This window comes from Dendrobates tinctorius, unplaced genomic scaffold (genome assembly GCF_039654945.1).
Source record: "Dendrobates tinctorius isolate UK_male_01 unplaced genomic scaffold, ASM3965494v1 ptg000100l, whole genome shotgun sequence".
Taxonomy (NCBI): Eukaryota; Metazoa; Chordata; class Amphibia; order Anura; family Dendrobatidae; genus Dendrobates; species Dendrobates tinctorius.
This window is the reverse complement of record NW_027361768.1, coordinates 5,413,489-5,435,334: the sequence shown is the minus strand read 5'-3', so window position 1 is coordinate 5,435,334 and position 21,846 is coordinate 5,413,489. Positions and strand designations below refer to the sequence as shown.

The window sequence follows — 21,846 nt, the reverse complement described above, 5'->3', positions numbered from 1 at the left end:
TGTATAGTATGGATACTTATTTCTTTATGTGCTATAATTCATAATAATTGTATGATTCACATGAAATTAATTAACAAGACAGGGTAATATTATATCTGCCATTCCATTAATTTTTAGTATTATAATCATTGTATAATAAATTTGTGTTATATCCAAGTAGTAGCCTTCTTTAAAGCCGTATCCGAACCTTATTGCTGAGCAGTTGGCAATACATAAATTGGCGTAGTCGGCAGGATACGCAGAAGGCTCAGAAGTTTTTTTTTCTTTGTTGGGATAAGAAATCATCATCACGTCCTAACTTATTTTAGAGTAAGAGAATAATTTGTTGGCACTAGGCCAAAATGTTTGGGTTTTTGGCACAATGTCAGAAAAGCAAAATGTTCAAGAAAGGGAAAAAGAGGATGGCTGTGTGGAGATCCCTGGCTGGACCAGAGCTCCATACAATATTATAGTGCAGGAAATGCGTTGTTGTGGATTGGCAGAACCCTGGGAGAATAAGCTCAAGGGCTCAGAGCCCCATGATGTTGTTGGTGTACTCATGGGGATCCCTGCAAAGGCAGGTGATGCAGTTAACCCCTCGATGTTGGTGAGTTACTCAATGGTGTCCCTGCAAAGGCAGGTGATGCAGTTAACCCATGATGTTGTTGGTTTACTCATGGGGATCCCTGCTAAGGCAGGTGATGCAGTTAACCCCTCGATGTTGGTGATTTATCGAGGCTTTCCCTGCAAAGGCAATTGATGCAGTCAGCACCCACTGATGTTGTTGAAGTACTCAGGGGCGTCCCTGCTCAGGCAGGTGATGTGGTTAACCCCTCGATGTTGGTGATTTATCGAGGCTTTCCCTGCAAAGGCAGGTGATGCAGTCAGCACCCACTGATGTTGTTGAAGTACTCAGGGGCGTCCCTGCTCAGGCAGGTGATGTGGTTAACCCCTCGATGTTGGTGATTTACTCGAGGTTTTCCCTGCAAAGGCAGGTGATGCAGTCAGCACCCACTGATGTTGTTGAAGTACTCAGGGGTGTCCCTGCTCAGGCAGGTGATGTAGTGTCTGTAGGACGGCGTATGTGGATTTTACTCAGTACATGCCGAGATATGCATGAGCAAAACACCCATATGCAAAGAAAGTTATCGGAAATGGAACAAAAAGTGGTTGTAAGTGAGTCTATTGTGACTCCAGGGTGGGAAGAAACCCCATATCATATTTTGTCACAGTGTTGGTTCAAGTGAACGTTGGGGCAAATATTGGCAAGATGCAAAGCTTGTTGATGTAGCAGAATGCTTGCAGAAAGTAAAAGTAGAAAAAGGGAAAGAATTTTGTGCTATTGGTAGGTGTGGCTGGATCCTGCTATCTGCATATAGAAAACAGCATGAGGAAAAGCAAAGAATGTTAACCAAAGTGCAGGAATTGGAAATACAGCTATGTGAGGCCCAGAATGCATTGGTGGCAGAACAGGGTCAGAATAAGTTAGTAATGGACAAATGTGTTGGAACTCAGCATGATGCAGAACAGGCTGCTGTATGTGTAACACAGTATAAGCGCAGAAAGAAGAGGGGGAAGGTGAACAGGAATGAAGCTTTGGCCATGGCCAGAGCAGAGATGGAGAGGAACCCAGATCAGTGGGATGGTGGTGCACAGGAGTCAACTGACTCCAAAACTGTCACCATCCCAGAACAGGGGGATGATCATTTTGATGGGGAGATGGAAGAAATGGATCCTCTTCTTAACCCATTAAAAGCTCATCGCATTTGCCAGATCCAGGTTGTAGAGACAGCTACAGGGAAGCAAAACCAGAATGAGGTAGAAGATTGCAGTGTGTCTAATAGATCTGAGTTGCAATCTACCTTAAGTAGAAGAAATACTAGGGGTGGCAAGGCCCCAGCAATGTTCAGATTCAGGTGATCTGATGATCCCATGTTGTTCTGTAGTAATTATTTGTCATTGTACAGAAATGTTTGCAATCATCCAGATATGTCTCAGAATGATCCTAGTTTTCTATTTTCTTTTCCAAATAATTTTATTCAAGGATTTTCAACAATAATAGGGAGGGAGAATAAGGAAGGGGTGGGGAGGGGAGGGGATGGAGAGAGGGTTGAAAAGGGAAGGACCAAGTGATCCTGTTAAACTCCTGATCATATAACATTTTGTGAATCAAAACAGTAAGTTATGTAGTCATATAAATGAATCCAGTAACTCCACAGAGCAGTAATCAACAGCTTAAATCAGTTGTCTTGAAAAAAAAAAAAAAAAAAACGCAGATACAATATGTCTTTAACTTAAAGGATATAAAGTGATCCATCTGAACCATTTACTTGTATATTTCTCAAAGTTATTGTTGACAGTGGCCATTTTCAATTCAAAGGACTTGTGGAGTGATATGCATTCCTTTATGTCTTGGATTTTGGGGACATCAGGTCTCTTCCAATGGAAGGCAATGGAACATTTAGTGATTAGAAGGATGTGGATGATTAAGGGGATGAGTGAGTGGTTTATGTCTTGAGAGTTGAGGGATAATAAGGCTAGCTGTGGGGAGAGGGTAATAGGCTTGGGAAGAAGAGAATTAATGAGGAGGGACACGTCTCTCCATAGAGGTTTAATTAGTGGACAATACCAGAGCATATGCAGTAGGTTTCCGTAATGTCCGCATCCTCTCCAACATAGTGAGGAGTATTCTGGATTGATTTTTGATAGTTTTGCTGGGATATGATACCAGCGGGAGAGAATCTTGTGGTGTGTTTCCTGGAGGGACATCGACATGGTAGCGGACAAGGAGATTGAGCAGGCATGTTCCCAATACGACATAACAAGGTTCAGGTTGAGTTCCTGCTCCCATTTTATTATGTTGCTTGTTTTAACAAACTTGTAGCTTTTGTTAATCCACATATAGATGTATGAAACACTCCAGAAAATTTTGTGGTTTTTATTATTAAAAAGGTTAATGACGGGTTCTGAGGGTTTTGGATTTTTTTTCATGAATTTTGCTATGAGGTTTTTTAAAATAATGTAATCGTAGAACGAGGAAGAGGGGACCTTGAATCTATCTTTTATGACACTGAAAGGGATGTTAGAATGTTCTCCATGGAGGTCTTTGAGTTTCTTGATGCCGTGATTGGCCCAAATAGGAGCTAATTCTTGGTCGAAAAGGGAGGTGATGATGTGAAGTGAGAGGGATCTTAGTGGGTTATTGTTATTGGTGCCTCTTTTTGTTTTGGTGAGTACTTTCCATGCATCTAGTGTAGCACGAAAGATGGGATGTGAAGGTGAATGGTCTTTTTTGAGGAGAATTGATTCTAGTATAAGGCGAGAAGGCGAATTGTTGTTGTTTAGTACGCATTCGAGATTATACCACGCTGGAGGGCCGGGAAGTGGCCACCAAGGAAGGCTTTGCTTAATTAGAAAAGAGAAATAATATGCTGATATATTTGGCAAGCCAGCTCCACCGAATCTCCTGTTATTGTAGAGAATGTTTGTGGCGACCCTTGCCTTCCTACCTCCCCATATAAAGTTGTTGATTTTGGTTTGTAAATTCGTTAGGAAAGAGGTAGAGATGGGCAAGGGTAGCGACCTGAAAAGATATAGTATTTTGGGGAGAATGTATGCTTTAAAAGTGATGATTTTACCCCACCATGAAAGGTTTTTTTTGCCATAAGTGAGCATATCTTTCGAGATGGTTTCATTTAGAGATTTCATATTAAGTGGGATTAGGGAGGAAATATTGTTTGAAAATTTTAGTCCCAGATATGTGATATGCTCAGATGCCCAGCTCCAGGGGCATAGGCGTTTGATTGTTTCGATCTGAGTATCTTCTAGGTTTAGAGGGAGTATTTTTGATTTTAGCTCGTTTATTTTAAAGTAGGACACTTTGGCAAACTTCAACAACAAGTCTTGCACTTTTTCAATGGATTTGGCCGGGTTTGACATGATAAGGATTATGTCGTCAGCAAATAAGCTTATTTTGTAGTCTTTAGGTCCCGCTTTTATACCCTGTATGTCAGGGTCTTCTCTGATTAACTGGGCTAGGGGTTCCATGGCTAGGACAAATAATAGAGGGGATAATGGACATCCCTGTCTTGTGCCGTTTGTAATTTGGAAGGGATTTGAGAGGTGATTATTTACATAGACTTTGGCTGAGGGATTGGCGTAGAGAGCTTTAATACTGGTAATGAATTCTTGTTGGAAGCCAAATTTTTTGAGGGTGCCGGTTAGGTAGTCCCAGTTTAGGCAGTCGAAAGCTTTTTCCGCATCTAATGAGATTATTGTGGCTTTAATTTTGCTTGAATTGATTAGTTTTATTAGATTTATCAGCCTTCTTGTGCCATCTACTGATTGTCTATTGATGACAAAACCTATCTGGTCATTGTCTATTAGTTTCGGTAAGAGTGAGTTTAGTCTGTCTGCAAGGATTTTTGCGTAAATTTTGATGTCCGTATTAATTAGGGATATTGGACTGTAGTTTTTCATGGAAGTTAAGTCTGAATTTGGTTTGGGGATTAGGACAAGGGTGGCTTCGAGCATTTCCTTTGGGAAGTGCCCCTAGTTTTCTATTTTCAAAGGCAAATCATTGTAATGTAGATTATGCCACAAGAGTGTCTCTAAGAAATTACCAGTTCATATGAAAGATTTGTAAAACTATTAAACGAGTGGTGTCTTAAGTCAAAAGAGCAGGATGAAGTATCAGAGAATGTGTCTGCTGTTTACAGGCCTAGGTATTGCTTTAAATGTGGGAAGATAGGCCACATTAAACGTTATTGTAATAGCAGACCAGATAGCCATTCATTGCACCAGAAGATTGATAGTATTGAGAATAAGGAAGAACCTGCCATCTATGATGATATTGAATTTACAGACTCATGTAAAAAAGCCGACTTTGCTACAACTGCACAAAAGTCGCAAGAAATGCAGATCCCAACGGTGGATAAGAGTGAGACTGGGAAAGAGCAGAACTTGTCATATTGTAGACCCCAAAAAGACAGTGCTACTATTCCTGTGTTTTGTCTATGGGGCTGGATCATTTTACATTGGTCACGAGTCATCATTCCTGTGTTATCCTTTCAAGACAGTGTCCAGTGAGGATTGTTTGTTTGTTTTTGTAACAGATAGGATAAGGACAAAGTGCAGTATTTGACTTGTACATATTCTAACTTTCTCTTTGCTTTTTTTTCAGACTGGACAAACCAGTTTTTCAGAGGAATCGGATTCAATGTATTTAGCTATATATAAGACATGGGGGTAGACTAATGAGCTCAAAGGTAAAGGTTAAAATAATTGTTTGCAAACAATTAAATAAGTAATCATCCCATTGTGATGACTTGGACTGTATTTAGCTAAAAGTTGTGGTTTAGTTTTATGTATGTTTTTAATCTTTATTTTCAATTAGGAACATAATAGGTTTGTAAAATCCGTTTGTAAGTTGCACCTTGAACAGTGATGTTTGATATTTCAATGAATGGAGGTAATGTGATAGATCAGATTTATCCAGCAGAAATGTATGAATATTGAGTAAAGTGACATGTCAATATTACAGAGAGAAGCTAGAATAGCTCAGCCAGTGGATTTCTAAAATTTGGTGGAATCAATTCAGTGTCGTGAATCTGCTCAGGTCATTTCTGAAGTAGCAGTCAATGATCTCAGATAATAATGTTTTTTGTTTTCCCTTTAGATCAAAATCTGATCTGTAAGTGTTGCATTATTGTTTTTATCTTGTGCGACTGCTTTCAAGAACCAAGCAATCTTCAGACAGATGCCAGCTATGGAAAATGTGGATTTCTGAAAACCAAACAGAATCTATGGCTTTACTTGGCTCAGTGGATGAACAGATGAACACTAGCCATTTTTGAAGGGCAAAGACCAAGAAGATGTGGCCCAAGATGTGAACTGTACTGAAGAAAATTTCTAATGGGAGAAATGATTAACAGAAGGACTCCAAGAATTATGCCAACTGATCCATGCTGTCAGTGGACTTGTGATAAACATTTAAATATGATGAATCAGACTGGGGATGGGAAGAGGGCTATTATATGTGGCTCCAGTTCAGATAAAAAATGCAAAAGTATGAGGGTGGGCAAATATGACGTATAACAGTATAGTGATCTCTCCATCATTTGCAGAACATGTGGGATGTTTTCCTTTGGAAATATCACTTTTTGTTATATTCCAACTAATGTAACTAGTGGGTCAGTTGTTAGCTCTAGGTTAACTTTTCAGGAGTAATTTGTATTATGCATGCATTGGTTTGTTGTTGGATAAATAATGTGTGGCTATAAGATATCCAAGGGTGGATTGGTGCTAATAAAAATATGGATATCTTATAGCCTACATATTGTAATATATTGTTTATATGGTTTGATATAGTATGGCCATTAGACCAAGGATGGGAAGTATTGCAAATATGAAATATGGTTGTTTGAATCCAAACACTATATTGCAATATACTATGGTGTAATATCATTAATGCTGAACTTTGACACTGAGTCACAAAGCGTTTGCTCTGTGTCAATACCGTAAGACAAGGAATTGTTCTGTGGTCTATGAAGCTCTGTGTTTCAAAGATTCATTATCCTGATTTGTACACAAGTGACCACTGTGATATTTGCATTGACAAACAGTGATAGATACTGAATACTTTAACTTGGGGGGTGGTTGATGGGAATTCTACAAGGAGCTTTCCAACTAATTCTGTGTGGTGTATTCTTAGAATAGGAATAACAACTGTATAGATAAAGAATATTTATGCTGCTTGAACAAGGAAGTCTTGTGCTCAATAATAGTTTGATTCTCGATTGACAAGAGAGACAAAAATGTTATGGTCTCATGTAGCAATATTGGGTCATGAATGACATCAATAATCGAGGACCGATTGTGATACACATCTTGACATGTATGAGTGTGTGTCTGAGTTACGATAGGTATCCAGTTTTCAGAATAGGTGATTATGGAAGTCATGCTGCCCATCTTAGAGCATTATGCTATGAGCATGAAAAGTTAACTTTGTAACAAGCAACATATGTTGAACTTTGAACAGTGATAGATAACTTTTACAAGTTGACCAGAGGCAAACAGAGCCTGGGTTATAATCAGTAGCAAAACATTGTGCTATTGTTTAGAGACATGCTAATGGCAAACGAATCTCTGGTTGGTGCAAACAAACTAAGATTGTAGTAGTCTATAACAAACAGACCTTGAAGTCTTGTGCTGTTGTCAAGACAACAACATACTGTGCAGATTCAAGATTCTGATGCAGACTAAACATACTGCACAGTTGTAATGTGGGAGTGTTGTGTATTAAAAGGTGGACCCTATGTCAGTGAGGAGAGGGGACATTTCCAGGAAGGGACATTTCCAGAAGCTATCGTGGGTGCACAGTTTCTGTGATGACAAGACCAGAGTATTTTCCTTCTCACTGACACTGTGGGGTCCCTCCAGTAGAGAAGTGATGCTACAATGCTTGGTAATGTATAGTATGGATACTTATTTCTCTATGTGCTATAATTCATAATAATTGTATGATTCACATGAAATTAATTAACAAGACAGGGTAATATTATATCTGCCATTCCATTAATTTGTAGTATTATAATCATTGTATAATAAATTTGTGTTATATCCAAGTAGTAGCCTTCTTTAAAGCCGTATCTGAACCTTATTGCTGAGCAGTTGGCAATACAATGTGTTGTTTGATGAAGTGATCGGGAAAAGGGGCATGGTGATGGCGGAAGTGGGAATGTACAGGATTAATAACAGAGGGGCTATAGGAGGTATGAGATCCAGGATCCAGCCTACAATTATTAGTTATTTACCCACCACCAATTACCGGAATGCGTTTGATGCCCGTCAGAAGATAGCTGTAACAGATGCGCGTCTCAAGCTAGGCATAAAAGATGCCCATGAAAAATTGGTTGCCAAAGACACACATTTCTGTATAAAGGGTAAAGTGCAAGATGCTCGTGAGATGCTGAATTCTAGAATGCAGCAGATCAGTGTTGAAGGACATCCAACCAAACTGATATATGCTTGTGAAAAACTAAGTTTGAAAAGGAGTGCACCGGCCGTAACTATCAATTCACCCATAGCACAAGGTTCTTCATCTTCACCCATAAATATTACCAAGACTATCAAAATTTAACACCCAAAAATTATTTCTTCAGGTTTACTGAACAATGTTAAAGGAATGCAATAAACGTTGTTAACCACGAATCAGGGCAACCATAGATTTCATCTTTACAAGATATGGACAATAATGGCATTGATGACGACTTGAAACTTTCACACATCCCTACGAATAAGATGAAAATAACAGCTGCCAACACTGCAAAAAAGGCCAGGAACGACTGGAAATTCAGTTTCTCTTGGGCAAACTTTACCTCTTACTAAAGTGTTACAGAATGATGCAGACAGAGCTCCCATGTCTACTCAGCATGAGACTTTGCCACCTTTATTGCACACAAAGGCTCTAACCAACGTGTCATGGACACTTGTCACAAAAGAGGACAGTTCTTCAGTAGGGCCGACTCCAAAAGAGTCTGCCTTTAGCCCTTTAGGATGCAAAAAAATGACCTTTAATAATTTGAATCCAAGAGTCACAGAGGAAGATATTGCGTAGCTTTTGTGTGTATACAGTGCCTTGAAGCTCACCCGCTTCATTTGAATGGTGGTGTGATAACATCACACCAGCTCATCCTTCAAAGATTAAGTGACACCCCATCAAATAAAGAAGGTAAATCTAGAAGAAACACAACCTTCTCCTCCTCCAGTGTTGATTCAAATCTTACAGCTGAAGTTGATCCTGATACTCTCTTAAAAACACTCTTTAAATCCTCAGGGTCATCAGCAGTCATCCAACCAACTGCATTGAAGATTAAGCTCTGATGAGAGCAATACAAATGGGAGACTATAATAAAAGACATTCCCAATTCACATATAGGCCCAGAGGCTCCTTAAAAAAAACCTTCATTTTGCTTCTTGTGTTTTGTTTAGCTCTGATCATCAGCAGATAGTTGATGTTTGAAGGAGTCTGACATCAGACACTGGACAATCAATTCTGTTCCCAGCATTCTAGTACAGTTCACCTTCATTGTGGGTCAGCTCCATTATTGCCTCAAGAATATCCATTTTACCCTTGCTCTAGTATTCTGTTCCAGCATGATTATGCTTCTACTGTTATGTCAAGGGAGGCTAAATGTTAAATAACTTGTTTAGATGTCTTCAATGATCTGTTTCTACTTAAGAGATAATCTTTGTTGCTTAATCTAGTTTTAGTATCTGGATTCCTCTAAATGGATATGAAGATCTGCATATTCCAGTAAATGGGGGAATTACTAAGTGTCCACTGACTGTGTTCTAGACAAAAAAATTTTTTATGCCTAATTATTGTTTCACACTCTGAAAATGTCATACATAATTCTACAATCATAGTCAATACTTATTGCCCTGCGGCTGAAAGATGTTGTGATATCTGTGATCTGAATACAGAGAAATGCTGAAGGGAAGTAGATCACGCTAATAGTGATCTAAATACTGTGATGTGTACAGAGGAATGCTGGGAGGATATAGATTGTGGTTTTCTATCAACTTCATCTGCATGAACAAATTTGTTTTTAATGCTGGTAATAAAAAAAATCTTTAGTGCAGGTAGGGCCATGCCACAAATATCTACAGTATTTGCTCTTCCTGTACATAATAACATAGTAACATAGTTATTAAGGTTGAAGGAAGACTTTAAGTCCATCTATTTCAACCCATATCCTATCCTAACTTGCCCTAACATGTTGATCCAGAGGAAGGCAAAAAAAACCCATGTGGCAAACAGTAAGCTTCACATTGGGGAAAAAAATTCCTTCCCGACTCCACATACGGCAATCAGAATAGCTCCCTGGATCAACGCAATATTAAGGAAACTAGTGTATATACACCCCGTAATATTATTCTTTTCAAGAAAGGCATCCAGTCCCTTCTTAAATTTAAGTAGGGAATCACTCATTACAACATCATATGGCAGAGAGTTCAATAGTCTCACTGCTCTTACAGTAAAGAATCTGTGTCTATGATTATGCTTAAACCTTCTTTCCTCCAGACGTAGAGGATGCCCCCTTGTCCCCGTCACAGGTCTAAGAGTAAAATGATCATTAGAAAGGTCTTTGTACTGTCCCCTCATATATTTATACATTGTAAAAAGATCACCCCTAAGTCTTCGATTTTCCAAACTAATTAACCCCAATTGTAATAACCTATCTTGGTATTGCAGACCCCCCAGTTCCCTAATAACCTTGATCGCTCTTCTCTGCACCTGCTTCAGTTCAGCTATGTCTTTCTTATACACCAGAGACCAGAACTGTACGCAGTATTCTAAGTTTGGTCGCACTAGTGACTTATATAGAGGTAAAATTATGTTCGCATGAGCATCTATGCCTCTTTTAATGCATCCCATTACTTTATTTGCCTTTGCAGCAGCTGCCTGACACTGGCCACAAAATGTGAGTTTGTCGTCCAACCATACACCCAGGTCTTTTTCAGTGACCGTTTTGCCCAGTGTTTTACAATTAAGCACATAATTCTACATCTTGTTTGTTCTACCCAAGTGCATGATCTTACATTTATCCCCATTAAATCTCATTTGCCATTTATGAGCCCAAGCTTCTAGTTTAGATAAATCCTCCTGTAATATAAAATTGTCCTCCTCTGTATTGATTACTCTGCAGAGTTTAGTGTCATCTTCAAATATTGAAATTCTACTCTCTATGCCCCCTACAAGGTCATTAATAAATATGTTAAAAAGAAGCTGGCCCAATACTGACCCCTGTGGTACCCCACTGCTAACCGTGACCCAGTGCGAGTGTGCTCCATTAAAAACCACCCTTTGTTTCCTATCCCTGTGCCAGCTCTTAACCCACTTACACATAGTTTCCCCTATCTCAATTGTTCTCATTTTATGTATCAACCTTTTGTGTGGCACCGTATCAAAAGCTTTTGAAAAGTCCATGTACACCACGTCCACTGCATTCCCTTGGTCCAGTCTGGAACTTGCCTCTTCATAAAAGCTTATCAGATTAGTCTGACAGGAACAGTCCCTTGTAAACCCATGTTGATATTGGGGGGTCATGAGGTTATTCTTCAGATACTCCAGTATAGTATCTCTTAGATAACCCTCCAGGATTTTACCCACGGTTGAGGTTAAACTTACTGGCCTATAATTTCCAAGTTCAGTTTTTGTCCCCTTTTTGAATATTGGCACCACATTTGCCATACGCCAGTCCTGTGGTACAGACCCTGTTATTATGGAATCTTTAAAGATTAAAAATAATGGTCTATCTATGACTGTACTTAATTCCTGCAGTACTCAGGGGTGTATCCCATCCGGGCCTGGGGATTTGTCAATTTTAGTGATTTTTAGACGACGCCGTACTTCCTGCTTAACCCATTAAGCAGGTGACATTTAATGGAGATTTTTTATCACTGATCATGTTATCCGTCATTCGATTTTCTTGTGTAAATACTGTTGAAAAAAAGTCATTTAGCATATTGGCTTTTTCCTCATCCTCCTCAACCATTTCACCCAGACTATTTTTAAGGGGGACAATACTATCATTTTTTAGTTTCTTACTAGTTATGTAGTTAAAGAATATTTTGGGATTATTTTTACTTTCTCTGGCAATCAGTCTCTCTGTCTCAATCTTTGCTGCCTTGATTTGCTTTTTACAGAATTTATTTAATCTTCTGTTTTTATTTAATGCCTTATCGCTACCTTCTTTCTTTAATTCTCTGAATGCTTTATTTTTGTCACTTATTGCACCCCTTACTGCTCTATTTAGCCATAGTGGTTTATTCCTATTTCTAGCATGTTTATTCCCATACGGTATATATTGTGCACAGGTCCTATTCAGGATGCTAATAAACGTCTCCCATTTTCTTTGTGTATTTTTATGTCTCAGGATATCGTTCCAGTTAATTGCACAAGATCATCTCTCATCCGTTGGAAATTTGCCTTCCTGAAGTTTAGTGTCCTTGTAACCTCTCTACTACACATCTTATTAAAGGATACATGAAAACTTAGTATTTTGTGATCACTATTACCCAAGTGACCCTCAACCCTTATATTTGATATGCGGTCTTGCCTGTTGGTTAATATTAGGTCTAGCAGTGCCCCCCCTCTTGTTGGGTCCTGAACCAGTTGTGAAAGGTAATTGTCTCTCATAGTCGTCAAAAACCTATTACCTTTGCTGCAACTGCAGGTTTCGGTTCCACAATGTATTTCAGGGTAGTTGAAGTCCCCCATAATAGTGACTTCTCCTTGAGTCGCAGCTTCATCTATTTGCTTTATGAGGATAATCTCTGTTGCTTCCATTATTTTTGGAGACTTATTAAAAACCCCTATCAGTAACTTATTATATTTATCTCCATCCACAGGGACTCTACATTTTAGCCTACATAATGCCGCTATCAATGTCATATATACCAGGAGCAGCCTGGTTACCACAATACTCAGGGGAGTCACACATCCTGAGCGATTTTAAAGAGAGACTATGTAGTTTGTTCAAAGTGTACCCTCTGTCAGCCAAAAAGTCAGTATCCTCATTGGCCAGTTAACTGGTGTGGCTCAGAGGGAAGTAAAGTTCTGGCCGGACACTGATAAAAGAACTGTCAAACAAATCTTAGCCACACTGAAAGACACTTTTGATACCCGTACTGCAACAGAGATAAAAATGAGATTTTTTTTGGTGCAAGCAGAGTGCAGGAGAGTATATGGGACTATGCCCTTAATCTTCAGGAGGCACTACAGGCTGTAAAGCAGGTTGATCCTGAGAGCGTGCAAGATGAAGATAGATTACTAACGGAGCAGTTTATAGAGGGACTCCAATCTAGCAATCAATGGACACAGCTGCGCGTATTGGCTCTACAAAATCCTGAATTGGACTTTGCACACTTCAAGGATAGAGCCATCAGAGTGCTGCGTGAACCGAACCCTAGCAGCACAGAGCCCTCTAAGCATCCTGCGATTACATACCAGCAGGAGACAGCATTCTTTCAAAAGACATCTATTGAGACTGACAAGCCGTCCCAAGAAGATGATTCTGCTGCAGACTTACGTCTCCAAGTCAAGGAACTAACTAAAAGTGTGGCTACACTCACAAAAACTGCAGTCCCTGCAAGTGACTTCAAAGAAGAAGATCCGGCTGGCCTACAGTCCAGATGACGTCCCGTGGTGACAGCAGAAGAGGATCCCACCGACCAGAGGGAGAGACAGCGATCGTTACGACGAGGACGGACAGCCCATCTGTCGCCGCTGCAACAAGGCAGGACACCTAGCAAGATACTGTCATTTACACAAGCAACCCCTGGGGCAAAGGGCCAACCCCCAGGAGTAAGACAATCAGGCCCACCAAATTGGCAAGACAAGTACGTAGGAGGACGACCAGTCTTGCCTGTTGTGATTGACGGTTTTCCGATGAACGCTTTACTGGACACCGGTTCACAGGTGACAACGATACCATATGTTCTTTTTAAGCAGTACTGGGCAGATTCAGACATTACTCATAGCCCAGATAAAGACTTTACCATTTTTGCCAGCAATGGTCAGCCCTTGCCTCAGATGGGGTATAAAGAGGTGACCATCAAGATTGGCCGAGTAGAACTGCAATTGCAAGGTTTGATAATAGTTGATATTGACAAACGAGAATGCCATCCTATGATCACTTTAGGCACTAATGTAATTGAAAATTGTCTTGGAGACATTGTTTTGTTACAACAGGTAGCCGAGACTGCCAGCTCCAGTCAGCAGCGGGTTCTGCAAAAGATCAGAGCCCTGATGCAGAGACAACGGGTAGAGCTGTCTGGTGGAGAAGTCGGCAGTGTTAGAGTAAGTGATCCTTTCCCCATTGTAGTACCTCCCAGAAGTGAAATGTTAATTTGGTGTCGGGCAGCAATAGGCCTAAGGGGTCAAGATTACCAAGCCCTGAAAGAACCCATGTACTCTGATAGTAGGCCCACTATCCTGACAGCCAGAGGGGTAGTTGATGTCCACAAGGGGAGAGTACCAATACGCATCTTAAATTGTGGGGAGAGAGAGGTCCAGTTACCCCCAGTATGCCACCCTTGCTAAATTGTTCACCGTCAGTAACAATGCAATAGAGGCACTAGAACCCTTGCTTCCATCTGACAAGGTGGAAGAGAATGGCTCTGAAGGGCAGCAGGAGGATGTCAGCAGCTACACGTAGGCACTGACTCCACCCCTTCACACCAAAAGCATGGGGCTTACCGGGTGGCTCGAGAATTTGAACGGGTCTTCAGCAAGCATCTTCTAGATTTTGGGCAGGCAAAAGGGGTTCAACATCATATCCCCACCGGAGATCATCCACCCATTAAAGAGAGACACCGGCCTGTACCCCCAGTACACTACCTATGTGCCAAGAGTATGCTACAAGAGATGAAGGAGACTGGGGTAATCAGAGATAGTTGTAGCCCCTGGGCAGCTCCATTAGTCCTCGTTAAGAATAAAGATGGTACTATGAGAATGTGTGTAGACTACAGGCAGATTAACAGCATTACACATAAAGATGCTTACCCATTGCCTAGAATTGAGGAATCACTAGCTGCACTGAGAACTGCTAATTATTTCTCTACCTTAGATCTCACCAGTGGGTATTGGCAGGTTCCTGTGGCAGAGGCAGACAAAGAGAAGACAGCGTTTACAACACCAATAGGCCTCTGCGAGTTTATCTCCATGCCGTTTGGGCTTAGCAATGCACCAGGAACATTTCAGCGGTTAATGGAATGCTGCCTTGGACATAAAAACTTTGAAACCGTTCTGCTGTACCTGGATGACATCATCGTCTTCTCCAAAACCTACGAAGACCATTTGAAGTACCTATCCGAGGTATTCGAAGCCCTGTCAAACTTTGGCCTGAAAATAAAACCATCCAAATGTCACCTTTTGAAATCCAAGGTGCAGTACCTAGGCCATGTGGTGAGTGCGGAAGGTGTTGCACACAATCCTGACAGTCACCGTTATCCGGGACTGACAAAGACCCAGCACTAACCATGAAGTGAGGCAATTTCTTGGGTTAGTAGGCTACTACCAAAGATTTATCAAGGACTTCACCAAGATAGCAGCACCGCTGCAAGATCTTCTGGTGGGTCAATCCAAGAAGGCCGAGAACAAAAATCTTCCATTCGAGTGGAACAAAAGGATAGAAGAGTCCTTCACCAAGTTGAAACTGGCCCTCACGGGAGATGAGGTCCTGGCCTACCCTGACTATGACCAACCATTTGTACTTTACACTGATGCCAGCCATGTGGGATTGGGTGCAGTGCTGTCACAAGTGCAGAAAGGCAGAGAGAGAGTGATTGCCTACGCCAGCAGGAAGCTTCGTCCCACTGAGAGGAACCCCGACAACTACAGGTCCTTTAAGCTGGAGTTCCTCATCATAGTCTGGGCAGTAACAGAGTGCTTCAAGCACTACTTAGCTTCCGCAAAGTTCACCATCTACACGGACAATAATCCGCTAACCCACCTTGAAACGGCAAAGCTCGGGGCACTTGAGCAGCGATGGATGGCCCAGCTGTCCAACTATGAGTTCACCATCAAGTACAGAGCAGGACATAAGAACGCTAATGCTGATGCATTGTCCAGGATGCCTAATTCACCAGATGGGGGAGAAGATCCAAAAGAACTCGAAGAAATCGAGTTACCAGCCTTCCACTGTCCAATTGCAGCCCAGCGCTCTCAAGGAGTAAGGAATAAGCGCTTTATCGTAAGTGAGGTAACATTGAACCCATTACTCCATCATGAGTGGGCAGAGACACAAGACAGTCACCCAGCTGTTCGCCTAGTAAAGGAGTGCCTGACAGAAGCTGATGCACACCCTGGTCCAGGTGACCCACAGGAAGCACAGAGGCAAGCTGTTCATCTACGAGGGTAAACTGTGTCAGAGGAACATCAACTCACGGACACACGAACTGGTCAGGCAGGTGGTAGTCCTGAAGAGGGATGCGCCAATGGTCTTGGAGACGTACCACAATGGAGCAGGACACTGCGGTTAGAAGAAGTTGGAGGTCCTACTTCGTGAAAGATTCTACTGGGTTGGCATGAGGAGTTCCATTGAGAAGTGGTGCCGAGAATGTGGCCCATGCCACCTGCACAGAAAAGACCGTAACAGCCAGCGAGCCCCATTACAGCCGATAATCACAAAACAGCCACTTGAATTGGTAGCCATGTATTACGTGAAGTTAACTCCGAGTAGGAATGGCTACACTTATGCTTTGACCATCGTGGACCATTACTCAAGGCTCTTGGTAGTCGTACCTGTTAAAGACCAAACAGCGAAGACAGCAGCCAAGGCGTTTCAGCAACACTTTTGTCGACCGCACGGATACCCTGAACAAGTGCTCAACTATCAAGGTCCAGCCTTTGAGGCAGAATTGTTTCAGGAGTTCTGTAACATGTATGGTTGCAAGAAAATCAGAACAACGTCGAACCATCCACAGACAAATGGCATGTGTGAGAAGATGAACCAAGTGGTCATTGACTTATTGAATACCTTACCTCTGGAAGAACGAAACCAGTGGCCAGAGAAGTTGCCAGATCTGATAGATCTATATAACCACATACCGGTAAACTCTACAAATTGCACTCCGGCCTACCTGATGAGAGCAAGACCTGGAAAGTTACCTATTGATTTAGACATGGGAGTCTTAACACCAGAGACAAAATCACCAGATGCAGACTGGGATACTGAGTGACAGCAACAATACCGCAAAGTACAAGAATGTGGGGAGAAAAGTTTGTCCCAAGCAAGACAGAGACAGGAAAGAAATTACAACCAACACGCCCCTGCAGTTCCCTTGACACCAGGAGAACAAGTAATTAAAAGAGACGTGTTCACAACCTAGATGACCAGTGGGAAGCAGAGCCATACACCGTGATACCTTCAGACTTTAATAAAACCAAAGTAAGTATCATAAGCCTCGAAGCAGTCTCAAGTGATCATCTAAAGATGTGACCAGTTGAAGGACAAGAAAGAAGTCCAAGAGACTCTACAGCCTACAGTAGAGGTGGAAGAAAAGATTCAAACTATACTTGGAGAATTTCCTCGGACGTGGACACAAGTAAATCAGGCAATAGTAGCACCAGTTCTAACCTTTCATCAGCCTACTGCACCAGATGAAGAAGAGACTCTAAATGAAATGGCTCCAGTAACAGATACCACATCTGCAGAGGAATGCGGAAATCTGTCCCCTGCTAACAGCGAATCTGACAATCTCATGGTGAGTCTAGGAGTAGAGAGAAGGCAGTCTAGAATACCTATCTTACACAAGTCTACTTATAGCGTAGTGACTAGTGCACCAACAGTAGACATCAGAAATACCTATACTGTGTAGATCCACTCGTACTAGAGGTCAAATCCCTGCCCATTACAGAGATTACATAATGTAAATAAAGTAATAAGAATGTATAGTAGTAACCGTTAAGCATGAGAGCCTACAGAGACTTACTGTAAGAACCTTTTTAAGTATTCGCAATAACCAATTAAAGGACAATTGGGACACAGGACTATGTGTGGTCAGAACTGTATTTGTAAATAGTTACTCCAAAAAGGCCTTAGAAATTAGCCGCCGGCGTGGCCGAAAACAGGCCCATCTACAGAGCGCCCTGTAGCCACGTCCAGAGAGAGACACAAAGTGGGTTAAGGCGGTTCCCACAACTAAACTCCAGGTACAAGCACAAAGACAATTCCTGGACAGCAACGTAAGGACTGGTCGGTGCAGTAATTGCTATTTTTTTCTTTTTCTTGTCTGGTTTTTGATAATTTTTACAATATTAAGACTTTGTAAATTTGCATTAATTGTTGTTGTTAACAATTCCTGTTATATTTTCCTCAGTCCAGGAGTACTGAACTTAACGGGGGGAATGTGACACCCCAGGGTCCAGTTGTCACAGTGACATCGCCTTCTTCTAAGAGGTGAAGTCATGCTTGGAGGCAGAAAAGGGACCCCATGCCAGGTAAAATATTAAATCACAATTTCCTGCTGCAGGTCAGAAAAGGGAGATGCCTTATAAATTCTGGCCAGCAGAGGGGGTTGGTGAGTCAGCTAGAAATCAGCTGAGGGGGTTGTCATGGAAATGAAGCAGCTGTGAGCTGTGAGGAAAAATGACAGTTACAACGTGAGGAGGTGAGGTAAAGAGATCTTTCTGGAAGATCCTGTCAGACGGAGACAGGGAGCTGATCAGAGAGGAGCTTGATAGGCAGAGCTGATCTGTGAAGAGGGAAAGGACAAGAGCAGAGACTGAGTGACTCTAGGGAAGCTAAAATACTGCATATAGCAGACCCCTGAGTGAAGCGCTAATAAAGAGAAAAGGGACATCAGAGTCCTAGACTGACAGGAGCTGTAAGTCCTGATAGCCGAATCTGAAAGTACAGGGGATTGTAAATTCCTGTGCACATTGAACACCTGAGGGCACGTCAGCGGATAAGGAGCCCAGGGCTGATGGTGAAAAGGACGGTACCCGTGAAATAGGCTCACGCTGAAAGCCGTACTGGTTAGTGAAACCATCACGAATAGAGGGTCGCAGGATAGTTATATACAGTGGAGACCCACACACATAGCGCAGAAAGGAAGGTCCTAAATCCCCACCTGGCAAGGTAGATCCCCTGAATGCCTCCAGGCGAGCCGGACTCATTCCATCACCTGTATGTGGTACTCCGGACTGCAACCTATTACCAGTAAAAGGTAAAGAAACTGCACCTCTTTGTGTCTTTCTCTCATTTATCTGCACCCCAACGTTTACAGCCACTTTTACTATTTATTTAACATCTTCGCCCTGGGACTACAGCCCTACCTGTGGAAGGCTACAACATCATAGCTGCGCCCAACATCCATCCCAGGGAAGCAACGCCGCAGCGCTGGTCACCTCTGACTAGAATACCACAGGTGGCGTCACGTATTTCACCATCTAATAACTTTATTTTCATTTATTTTTACCACATAAATACTGCACAACTTTCCCCTATTTTATTACTGGACGCCTCTGGGCCACGGACCAGGTCCCCGCCGCCGTGACACCGTCCCACATGAAAGTCGACGGGCCCAGTACAGAGTACCCCCAGGCCCTGCGGGGCGCTCCATGTGTTTTGTGAGCAATGGGAGTTATGCTTTCTCTGCTACATACCACAACACACACACAATTTGACGCACTCCCTCACTTGTCTGAAGCTGAGTTTTGCAGACATACCCTAACTGGGAGGGGCTGAGTTGTTGTTTTAGTGAGAAGGAGGAAGAATGTCTTGGAGGCCATGTTAAGACGTGCTCGATCCAGGGGTGAGAGCTAAGAAGCATCAGGGACCTGCTTTCAGAGCAGGGTGGTAAGCTGAGACACAGCATGGGATTATACAACCAGCAGAAAAGTGTTTTCCCTCAGAAATATTGCAAGAACCTAGGATCAGTGAAGGATAGTGCAAGTGGGAACTTGATCTGCTTCACAAAGGATTCAAGCTTCAAGTTGCAGAAGGTGAAATACACAGTGAGTAGAGGCAAAACTGGGAAGTTCTAAACTCCGGTAAGACTTGGTCCCAGAATGGATTAGAATAGCAGGAAGTTACACTGAGTCACAGCAGGAAAAGATAACTCCCATTCTCCAGAGCAGACTGTAAACTGGTGAGAGTTGTAATATCTCCACTGAACTGCACCTGAACTACAGTAAATGATAAAGTGACTTTCCTTTTCTCCTGCCTTATTACTCTGTGCTTTCTACTTGTATCAAAATCTCTGGGGGTCTGCCCTGGTTGGAGACGGTTTAACATCTGCACTGCCATCACCATCTACTCCCCCAGAGATCATCTGCAGTGCCGGCTATACTACAGTTGAACACTCCAACTGGCGTCACAAATCAATATATAAACTTTATCCCCGTCCAATTCTACCCCTTTTACATGACCAACTGGGGCCACGGACTGGGTCACCTCCACTGTGACATCTCCCATTGAAGTTAACGGGCTCGGTACTGAGTATCCCACGGCCCCTCGGGCGCGTCACACCCTCGACTGGCTGTTCAAGGATTTCATACATGTGGCAAGACGTACACTGGATGGCATTGGCAATAGTGGAGCACTTCCTAATGGGGATTGCACCAGACAGAAAAGATAAGTAAAAATAAATAAAAAGTATTAATAAAATATAAGAGTAATTCAGTAATACCTCCATTGGAAACTCCCTGAATCCAAAGTCAATGAATCAAAAGTCACACACTTATCACAGTTTGCACTTACGCTCCGCTCACACTCAGCTCGTTCACACTCGCTCAGGCAGAAGATTTAAAGAGTTTTTTTTCTTTTTTACCAGCAAACCACCCTGCTGCTCAATGCACTTCTAAAATCACAACCCTATAATTTTTTTTTAAATTGATATTTATTTGGACTCCTCATTGGGAGTGGGGGGTGAACTCTGCTGACACTAAAAACACCCCTTTGAAAACAATAACGTGGCTGTTGCATCACAGAACACGTTCACCCTGGTGATCTAGTGGTGGTGGATGAAGAGAAGGAGGAGGATAACAGCAAATAGCCAAAATCAGGAAGCATATAGCCATGTGTGGGCGTGAAGAGGTACATGGGAATATACCTCCCAAAAAAAGACACTGGATTTGAGGTTAGTTTCGCTGTTATCATGCAGTGGTGTAGAGAAGTCTGGCCCAATCCAGCCCTTGTTCATTTTTGTAAGTCAGCCTGTCAGCATTTTCAGTTGACATGCTGATGTGCTTATGACTTAGGCCGGGGTCACACTAACCGACGCAAAATACGGTCCGTAGTTTACATGCGTATTACGGATGAATGACCACTAAATAGTGCTCCGTATGTCATCCGTAAGCAAGGTGTGGTCGCATATTTTGCGCATGTCAGCATCCGTATGTAATCCGTATGGCATCCGTATGGCGAGATTTTCTCGCAGCCTTGCAAAATGGACATATAATCGAGCCCTATGACAGGGTTTCTAACAGAAACGAAATAATAGATATAGACACATAGAATGCATATATATATGTATATACACACAAGTCATTGAGACAAACATATATATATATTTATATTTCACAGAGTTCTTCATAGCAGAATAGCCGCTAATTAAATTGCCGGCTTCTATCAAATCATTCCCCAACCCGACATGAAATGACACATGGTTTACATTCAGTAAACATTTCATTTCATGTTTTTTTATATGTCCCTGACTAATAATTAGATGAGGGTTTGTGTGCAAAATTTGGGAGTTGTAGTTGTTATTTTAAGGGGTTAATTCGTTGCTAAAAAATGAGTGGGCTTCCCATTGACCTGTAGCAGTGGCGAATGGGTTAATCTAACAAAGGGTTAATGTCACCTTACAATCGAATGTAAACCATGTGTCATTTCATGTCAGGTTGGGGAATGATTTGATAGAAGATGGCAATTTAATTAGCGGCTATTCTGCTATGAAGAACTCTGTGAAATATAAATATATATACAGTGGGGCAAAAAAGTATTTAGTCAGTCAGCAATAGTGCAAGTTCCACCACTTAAAAAGATGAGAGGCGTCTGTAATTTACATCATAGGTAGACCTCAACTATGGGAGACAAACCGAGAAAAAAAAATCCAGAAAATCACATTGTCTGTTTTTTTTTCATTTTATTTGCATATTATGGTGGAAAATAAGTATTTGGTCAGAAACAAAATTTCATCTCAATACTTTGTGATATATCCTTTGTTGGCAATGACAGAGGTCAAACGTTTTCTGTAAGTCTTCACAAGGTTGCCACACACTGTTGTTGGTATGTTGGCCCATTCCTCCATGCAGATTTCCTCTAGAGCAGTGATGTTTTTGGCTTTTCGTTT

At 41.8% G+C, this 21,846-nt stretch overlaps 1 protein-coding gene and 1 long non-coding RNA gene across 2 annotated transcripts in view; one reads left to right on the top strand and one right to left on the bottom strand.

Annotated features, from left to right (window-relative positions):
- The window catches only part of LOC141099667 (uncharacterized), a 57,635-nt gene extending 52,400 nt beyond the window's left edge, over positions 1-5,235 (top strand). Inside the window, exon 3 of the long non-coding RNA XR_012234501.1 lies at positions 5,162-5,235. This is a non-coding gene — a long non-coding RNA (uncharacterized lncRNA). The remainder of the gene's footprint in view (positions 1-5,161) is intronic.
- The window catches only part of ANKRD33B (ankyrin repeat domain 33B), a 1,334,158-nt gene that overhangs the window by 599,336 nt on the left and 712,976 nt on the right, over positions 1-21,846 (bottom strand). The window lies entirely within an intron of this gene.